General features: G+C 43.4%; 1 long non-coding RNA gene across 1 annotated transcript in view; it reads left to right on the top strand.

Moving 5' to 3' along the window:
• Window positions 1–2,113: 2,113 nt before the first annotated feature.
• The window catches only part of LOC144761769 (uncharacterized), a 78,281-nt gene continuing 70,779 nt past the window's right edge, over window positions 2,114–9,615 (top strand). The window contains exon 1 of the long non-coding RNA XR_013595889.1: window positions 2,114–2,147. This is a non-coding gene — a long non-coding RNA (uncharacterized LOC144761769). The remainder of the gene's footprint in view (window positions 2,148–9,615) is intronic.

Genomic DNA, 9,615 nt, shown 5'->3' with positions numbered 1-9,615 from the left:
CTGTAAAATTCGTTACAAATAACTGAAACCGGTTTCCACATGTTGAGACGTTTCTGTTAATCTGTAAAGAGACCATAAAAACAATACAAAGTAAGTTTAAGGCCCAAGCGGTTTCTAAACTATATTTACAGCCAAAATACCGCGTCTAATGGGTAATGGTTTGGATGTTAGGCAGATAGGCAGTCATCTTCCAATTTTAAACATCTGAAAAGTATTAGATTCGCATACACCCCTGGTGAAATCAGCAGGAGGGGCCTCAACGGTTACGACGGTGAAATGTTTGATATTCATGAACCTCAGACCTGGAAAGACATCCTTCACAACGGAGCGCAGGGCAAAGAGATTCTGGAAATGTATTTTTCCAAAATACAGACTACAGACAATTTTTAGACGACTAATTCCGAAATGTAATATTTCACATGTATTTGGCATGGTGAATGTATCTGCAGTATGAAAAGAAACAATTTTTCAGAACAAATCATTTTCAATTAAGATTGTTTGCTATGCAAGGCTGCTTGGAGGAGGTACACAAAGCTGGAATTGCTCGTGTTTATGAATATGGCTGTTTGTCAAAGGGTATTTGTATGTTTTAGGGAAGGTTCGTGAAAGACTCCAAGTTTCATTGAAGAGAGGAAACAAAAAGTGTCTCAATAAGGTTTGGAAGTACATTCACCCAAACGTTGCAAATTCACAAACTCATTTGCATAATCACAAGTTTAGGTTTGTGCACTTAGAAAACTCAAGATCTATAAAGGATTTTAAAAATCATAAAAAGATAAAGTAAAGGTGCAATAAGGAAATATTTTGCAAGCTAGTCTGTGCATATTTTCCCAAATGCCTTACAGAAGTAGATGTCTTGCGCAAAACGTCCACATCACACACACCTAAAACAGTGAGCATGAATAAGAAGAACATCTCTCAAAATCAGCTACAAGTTGTTTACCAAGGTGACATTTACTCAGAGTTAGGTATTGACTGGTATTTGAGTAGAAGCACAGATTCCAAAAGCAAAAGGCAAATAGTGAAGGATTAGAAAGGCAGCTAGCAACAGATCCCACACTATGCTTGTCATTTGGCTACCAGGGAACGGAGAATAACAGACAGTAAGGGTCTTTGTAACTTCGACTCAATTCAGTTTATTAAAGTTTTGGAACTCCAATGAGGTCCACTTAAAAAGATACATACCAATTAATACAGATAGTGCAATACAACCATGTAACAACACAGTAATGACAAGGTAGTCCCAATACAAATTCGTAATACTACACAGTATTCCTCCCACTAATGTTTTGGACATTCAAATACCATCAGGTATTACCTGGGTAAATATGAATGGCCAAAAAGTACAAGCTGATCTGGTAGCACATTTTCTAATATGCAACTTCTAAGCACTTCCGGTGGACTAGGAGCAGTGCTAATGCCTAAGGATTGTATTGCTCCTCAGATGGACCTACCCAACAATTTAATTTAGCATTCACCAGCAATTCAAGAATGAATGCAAAACACATTAGGCTTTACAAAACATACTGGACAAATAAAATATTGAAAGCCATGAAGTTTTAATAAAAGAGTCAATTAGTCATACACATCGCATAATAGCATGAAGTGCAGAATAAGATGCAAGTAGTGAAATAGCAGAACAAAGTAAAATTGACTTCAAATAATAACATTCATAAATCAGAGGTCAGACCGACATAGTGTCACCTCCTAATGTTGAAAAGAAAGTGAGCCCCACACCCTCAGGAAGAGGCTTCTTTTATAATGCAAAATACAATGAAATCCTTATCTATACTACTATTATAAAGAGAGAACTATGTCGTTTGAGCCAGGTAAACTCGAAAAGTACACCACCAATCAAAACACACAAGATATCTTTGAAAACCTCAGGGCAAGCAGAAGGACGTAGGCTATTAAAAATAAAAAATATACGTTGTTTAAAAAATTTAGAAATAAAAATAAAGTAGTCCCTTGCAAGTAGCGCCGGCCGCGACGTCTGCGTGATGACATCATTTGCGCTCCCTGGCAACACTTCCTGAAATGGCGGCAAAGATCGCGACCTGCTGGGAGGACTGCCGCGGCCCTGCTTGCTGCTGGGCGAAGTGGCGGCCTGTGCGGGCGGGGCGCCTGGAGCGGGACCGGCGGCTGAAGTAAGGATCAGGCTCTCCGGGACACGGGCGGGAGGGGGCCTGGGCGGGAGGGGTCCGGGCCGGGGCGGGAGGGGGCCGGGGCGGGAGGGGGAGGGGGGCGGGAGGTTGGCCCTGAAAAACGGCGGCTGAGGTAAGGCTCAGGCTCCGGGACACAGACAATGTCGTGGCGGGCGGGGGCCGGGGCGGGAGTGCACGCAAGCCTAAAATGCTGCCCCCAGCCCCCTTCTGCCCCGGGCAACGCTGGGCAGGCTGCTAGTATGAATACAAATGCATTCAAATCACACAATTTTAATCAATCAGGTTAAAGGAAGAATGATGCATTTCCAAAATCACATTTGTCAGCATTAGTTCACAATTTCATAGAATTCAAATCCCATCCCTGGTGCTCTTCGGGTACCTCAATAGTTAGTGCAATTATTGTTAAATCTAAACAAGTCTAAATTCTCGTGAGAATCTCACGGTAATCCCAACAGGAGAGAACTGGGTAACAATGTCTCTCATGAATGCATTTTAGCACAGAGACATAAAGAAAAGAAATATCGCATGTGCCTGGGAAAATGACATTGTATCTTAAACATTGTATACAATGTTACTTGTGCATGAACTGTCTGGTTGCAGAGTGAGACAGAAATGACAAGAGGACAATGTGTTGAAAAATGACTGCAAGCAAAGTTTGCCATTTTAAATTCCTGCATTAGATTAGTGCCTAGATTGACCCTTTGAACTTGGAAGTTATATACTATTTAATTACAGTATTTCTGAGTAAGTAAGAACAACAGTTTCTTTTGACAATTTCTGAAATATTCATTTGTACCGTGAAACATTCTCCTAGTGTGTACATACAAGGGTTCAAACTAACTTAGCCCTGGGAAACTGAAAGAGAGAGAAAGCTGCTCTTCTGGTTTGTCAAACAAAATTGTGAAATGTTTCTTAAGACTGGAAAGCCCACTTAGAAGCGATGGGTTTAGGTTCTGTGTAGTGACATTATGGCACAGTCCTAGCACATGGGCCACAGAATGGTTAAAAGTAGCAAGTAACAGACTGTCAAGAATTATGAACATAAAACGAATACAGTTGGTTTATGCCAAGAGAAGAAACTTGAATTTGGAAATTATTTGTCTAAAGTCCGAAGAGGTGGGTCTGTAGGCTTCTTAAGAAGACCAGGAGGAAAAGTTGATCATGAGATACTCTGAAAGTTGGTCCCATATTCACGTTGCTGAGCAGCAAAATACCTGAATAAAGCTTTTGGATTTCTTGATATTAGTTACTTCTATTAAATGGCAACATTTTCCTGCAGTGTGTTTTTTTTTACTTTTCAAGAGGTTTGCATTAGTGCAGGTTGATGATTATTTGGTATTTTTTTGTTACAAAATGTGGGTGGTTCTAGGTTAAAATACTTAAAGGAGTAGCTAAAACAACATGAGTTGCAGTTCTTTCATGTTTATTCTCAAACCCTGTCCTTCCAACTACCCCATTTTCTCTTCAGTGCACTTTGATTAGAGAAATACAAATACACATTTTCCTGCATAAGTACACTGCTTTTATGTTTTTGAAATGAAACTGCCACACTGTATATTAATGTGTAAAACTGTTTGGTAAAATGCCATAAAATGACAACAGTGAGGGTAATACTATAGTTTATGTTGCTACTCTTGTGAAATGAGTGAAAGTTAATGTAGTAAATCAACCGTTGTGTGACATATGAATGTTTCTCAAGTATGGATGAAAATATTTATGATTTTGCTTTGTTTTGTTTTGTGGTTGGTAGCCATAGCTACGTATTGTCTAGTTTTTTGTCAGACATAACTGGTAAGGAGTCATTGCTGGGCTTTTAAAGACATGTCATATGAAACAGATTTCTAATGTTGTTCAAACCTACATTGTAGGCAAGAAGCAAGGAAATGCAACATCACAAACCACTGTGCTCCGCCTTATTTAGCAGACCATTAAGTAGAAAATTAAACTGATGTAAGAGCAGAAGAAAATTGTGGAGGGACTTTGTGGGGTCTCATGAGAAAAGACTGTGTTATAAGGAGCGTGCCCTTCTGAAAATACAATAAGATGGCTAGTGTAGCACATGGAATTGTACAAAATATCCAGATGTTACACAACCTTGAGGGTAGAAGGAAAATAATTGTGTTGTAATCTTAGGTGGCCTATAGTATTTTCCTCCTTAACAGAAATATATACACCCCTTTTAGCACCTACCTGGTTCTATTGTATCCTTCCCCTGCGATGGGAGGTGTGTTGTTATCTCCTTTTCTCCTTCCCTTGGTACAATCCTTCCCCCCTCTTCCCTCTCCCCTCCTTCCCCTTTGGAATGTTCCTTGGGAGTTCACTTTAGAATGTTGGGGAGCATATGTCAGTTACGGAGAGTGGATGACAGAATAAAGACATTCTTACTTACATGCCTGAAGTATTTTCTTCATTACAACACTGGCGACGAATTGGCGAAGGGGGCCAACACTGTCATCTCCCCTTTCATTGCTTTCTCCTTCCTGCAATCCTGATTGATGATATTGGTGATATTTGACTGTCTAATATAAACTTCCTACTGATAACACAGTTTAAAAAAGGGATATTGTGGAAGCTTCCACATTTGAATTATATATTGTTAGAAATGGGGGTCTCTAGTTGGCAAGGGTTTAACCTTTGTGCAAGTAGGGACCCTTCCTTCTAGCCAGGATAAGGGGGTTACACTCCTCAAATAACCCCTGCTCACCCCCTTGGTAGCTTGGTCTGAGCAGTCAGACTCATCTTAGAGGTAGTGTGTAAAGTATTTGCAAATAACCAACAGTAATACAGTGTAAGCACTACAAAAGGACACCACAGCAGTTTAGAAAAATATCCAATATTTGTATATACTCAAGACAAGACCAAAAACAATAAAAAAATCCACATTAGGGTACTTAGAAATCTTCAGTTATCAAATAACCTTGAAATGCAGTTCCTTGAAGTTGATAGCTTTATCCAGGGCTATCACAGTGTTGTGAACAAACAAATCCAAACAGTTTTGGCTGTCCGCAGCATCGCGGGCCAGCTATGATGTTGGGAAGACCCGCAAAACAGTACCTTTAGAAATGCAGGGTGTTGGCAATCTCTCTTTGAGCATCCAAAAGTATGGCTTCCGCAGGCGTCGGTTCCGGAGGTCGGTGCAGGAGTCATCGGGTCCTTAAAGTCACACGCGCTGTGGATCGAACTCCTCACGGTTGAAGTCAGTAGCGCTGGCATCGGCAGGCATCAGGTGCTGCGGTGCATAGTGCAGTAGTGCGGCGTGCGATGCCCTCAGGTCGCGGTGCGAGCAGAGGCTCAGTGGCAGCGTCAGATGGCATTGTCGGTGAGACCAGGGTTGCAGTGCAAAGTGATGCGTTACTCTTCGCGGTGCTAGCATGTCACGGTGCAGGCAGGGGCGTCGTCATTGCTGAAGCGCTGTCCTCGGCTGAGGAACTGGAGTCAATGGCACCGGCGTTGGTAGGTCAAAGCTGCGGTTCGGGATTAGGACGGTGTTTCATGTACCTTACGAGCGGTGCCCTTGAACCACAGTGGCATCAATGTTGGTGTGAAGCCGCGTCATTGGGGATACCAAGGCAGCGTGGTGAAGCGAGGTGGTGCGGAGTGCGGTGCACACAGGTCGTGGTGTGAGCAGCGGCTCGGTGGCGATGCCAGATGGCATAGTTGGTGAGACCAGGGTTGCGGTGCAGCATTGCAGCGGTGTCTGTAGTGCTTTCAGGACACGGAGTCGGCAGCGGCGTCGTAGGCGGCGTCGGGTTGCTTTTTCTTCTGTTGCAGCACAAAACACAGTCTCCAGTGCTGAGGGCAGAAGAACTTGTAGTATTTGCTGTTCCTGAGACTTCTTGAACAGGGGGAATGTTCTACCTCAAGCCCTTGGAGAAACTCACAAAAATAGATTGATGAAAGTTCAGCCAGTCCTTTCACTGTCTAAGACAGAAGCAGCCACAGCAGGCCAACACAGCAAAGCACTCAGCAAAGTGGTAGTTCCTCCTCACAGCTTCTCCAGCTCTTCTTCTTGGCAGTCTTATTGGTCTAAAAGAGTTCTGAAGTTTAGGGGTTTGGGCCCCACTTTTTATAGCCCAAAATCCTCTGTCCTCTCAGGCAGAGAGTGTCTGTACCCAGCCAGAACCAGTTCTGCCCTCTCTGGTGTAGCTTCCTGGCAGGGGGTGGAGACAGCATTGTCAGAGGCAGAGCAGGCCCATGCAGATGAAAGGAGATCTCATCCCCCTACTCTAAATGCAGCCCCAGGTCTATTCAGCCCTGCCCTGACTCATCAGACTTCAGGAGCCACTGCTCCTCTCCAGCCCGTCATCCAAAACCAAGAGAGTCAATCCACAAACCCAGCAGAGGCCTACTGGATGGCTGAGCAAGGAAATAACTACTTTCTAAAAGTGGTATTTTCACACACAGAATGTTAAAATTACCTTCACTAAAAGATGCATCTTTAGATTCTGAGTTCAGGCATACTAAACTTTATTTCACCAACTAGTTCCCAGGGCCAGTTATGTTTATAAGATGTTATAAACAAACTTTCCACTCTGTCCTATGGGAACAGGTAGCCTTACAATAGTGACAGGGGTGTAACACAAGCCCACGCATCCCCCGCAGTGCGGGCGGGCCCTGAGCTGTGCAGGGGGCCCCCTCAGCACTGTACTCACGCCGGAGCCCTCCAGATTAAATACGGATGGGGGCCCCTCTGTGTACCTTGCAGGGGGGCCCCTTCAACTTTCGTTACGCCACTGAATAGAGAAAAATGAAATTGGCAGTAATTCACTATCAGGACAAGCCACACCCATCAGTGCATGTCCTACCTTTCACACACACTGCACCCTGCCCACAGCGGTACCTTGGGCCTACATAAGGGGTGACTAACATTTAGAAAAGGGAAGGTTTAGGGACTGGCAAGGGGTTATACTTGCCAGGTCTGCATTGCAGTTAAAAACTGCGCACAGACTCTGCGGTGGCCGGTCTGAGTTACCTTTTTAACCGCTACTTTTGTGGGTGGCACAACCCGTGCTGGGAGCCCACTAGTAGCATTGGATTTACAGGCCCTGGCACTCTCAGTGCACTTTACTAGGGACTTACCAGTAAATCCAATATGCCAATCATGGTAACACCAATCCACAACACAATTTACAACTGGAGTGTTTGCACCTTAACACTGAATAGCAGTGAGAAAGTGTGCAGAGACACTAAACCAGCAAAAACAGAGTCAAAACCAGGAGGTCAGAAAGCAAAAAGACAGGGTAAACACGCCAAAAGTTGTTAAGTCTAACATATATAAACACAGAGTTATTATTTTCCTGGACTCAACTCCATCTTTGTAAACATGGCTCCTGACTATATAATAATATGTGTTCTTATTGTTGATTTTTTATTGAGACCACTCACAGCGAGATGTGGACTGCTTATTTAGTATGATATATTGTTCCTGAATAACTCTCTGGAGGAAGATTTTGGTACTTTCCAAGGCTCTTCCTGCTAGCACACTGTATTGCATTAATTCATGTGTCTTTCCATTGTTTATTGCAACATCATTGTTCTGCCTCCCCACATTACATTACATCACAAATGGCAAATCAATGTTTCAGTAGGGAGTTGGGGGCCGATTACAAATGTAGGCGGTGAGGGAGCAGGTAGTATGCCACCACTGCGCACACCCACACCCCCAAGACTCGCTGCCGCCCGCCTCCCAGATTATGACTTAAAGGTGGTCTGGCGGGCAGCATGTCAGTCCTGCGGCTGTGCCTTTTTCAAAGGCGGCACAACACGTTTCTTGCATTGCATGGACTTGAAGGTCCATGCCGAGCAGGAATTGTTGTGCATGCACATAGGGGAGCACATGTAATGCCCCACTGTGTGCATCCACATTTGGAGGTGGTACAGGGGGCCCTGCTATTTCCTCTCCCGCCATGGTCTACATGGAGGAGGAACCTACATGACACCGCCAGCGGCAAGGAAACTTGTATTGTGCTTGGGGAGACCATGGACATCCCACCAAGCATGTTGCGGCCTCTGACCACCGCAACACCGCCAGGGAAAAGCGGTTCCCTGACAGCAGTCTCAGGGCAGTTCAACAGCCCAAATTGTAATGGGGCAGTCAGACGGCAGGGCCCCATGAGTCTGGTAGTCCTCGGACCACCAGACTCGTAATCAGGCCTTTAGTGGTAAGATGGTAAGCTTATATGACATTTTCAAATTCTGTATTGTTTATTTCTGCAATAATTATACTTTTGCTCGCACCATGCTGACTTAGCAGTTTCCATAACATTCTATGGTGAAATTGTCAATATAAACCCTCAATTTTGGGATGAGCAAGAGAGACTTTGGGTTTCTTCTAGGGATGCTTTCTGATTCTCTATTGATTTGCGACACATTGAAGACTTAGGACCAGATGTTTCAAGTAACCGTTTTTCGATTCCCTAATTGCGAAGCCTTGAGATTCCAAAAATCTCACAAATGCATGCATGAAAGTGTGTTGAACACTTTCTGCAATTCCTAGGGGGTCACAAATGACCTACCTCATGAATATTAATGAGGTAGGTTGCAATTTGCAACCCCCTAGGAATCGCTAAAATCACGGGGATGGTGGCCTGCTGGGATCAGAAGACACCATGTCCCTGATTGCATTTAAATAAAGCAAACCTTTTCCTTAAAGTGAAACGGGTTGCATTTAAAACAGAAAAATGAAAAGTTTTCTTTTTTTAAGAACAGGCAGTGGTCTGTGGGGCCACTGCCTGCCCTGAAAATTTGATTTTTCACTGCTATTCCCAAAGGGGAAGGGGACCCTTGGGGACCCCCTGCCCATTTGCAGATGGGTTCCCACCTACTTAAAGTAGGTGGTAAAATGCAAATGTTTTGTGACAGCATTCATGATCACAAAACATTCATACATACCGTTATGATTCGTTATTTGGAAGGAACGTCACAAACACGCACCTTCAAAATACCGAATCTTAATTCCATATTGCGATTCGATAACAGTTTACCAAATTGCTATATAGGGTTTGATACATGTCAAAAGCCTTTTTTGCATTCACATACGGGCCGATTCTGAGAATCAGCCCGTTTGAAAATGCAAAAACTCTTGATACATGTGGCCCTAAGTCTATTTTTCTGATTATCTTATTATTGCGTTATTCCCATAACTAATAGCCTTCATGGATAATGATTTCTATGTAGCCTGACTGATTCTATGAGACAGATACTGAATTTGTATTCTACTTACATTTAGTTAGTCCTTTGTTGTTGACTGTATTTTAAAATGCTATATGGAATCTAGTACAGCAACATATGGCCTCATAGTTCTTGAGGTTAACGCTGCCCTCAACCCCACAATCTGGGTGCCAGTAGCATGACGTTTATTTAAGAGATAGAGCATCCACAATGCTCAGATTGAAAAAAGTTGTTTGGAGTGGATGTCAGTGCCTAATTGGAGTTTGTATGATGGGTGTGT

The sequence above is a fragment of the Lissotriton helveticus genome, chromosome 6 (genome assembly GCF_964261635.1).
Source record: "Lissotriton helveticus chromosome 6, aLisHel1.1, whole genome shotgun sequence".
Taxonomy (NCBI): domain Eukaryota; kingdom Metazoa; phylum Chordata; class Amphibia; order Caudata; family Salamandridae; genus Lissotriton; species Lissotriton helveticus.
Note: the sequence above shows the minus strand (reverse complement) of the source record. Positions and strands in the feature narration are given on the sequence as shown.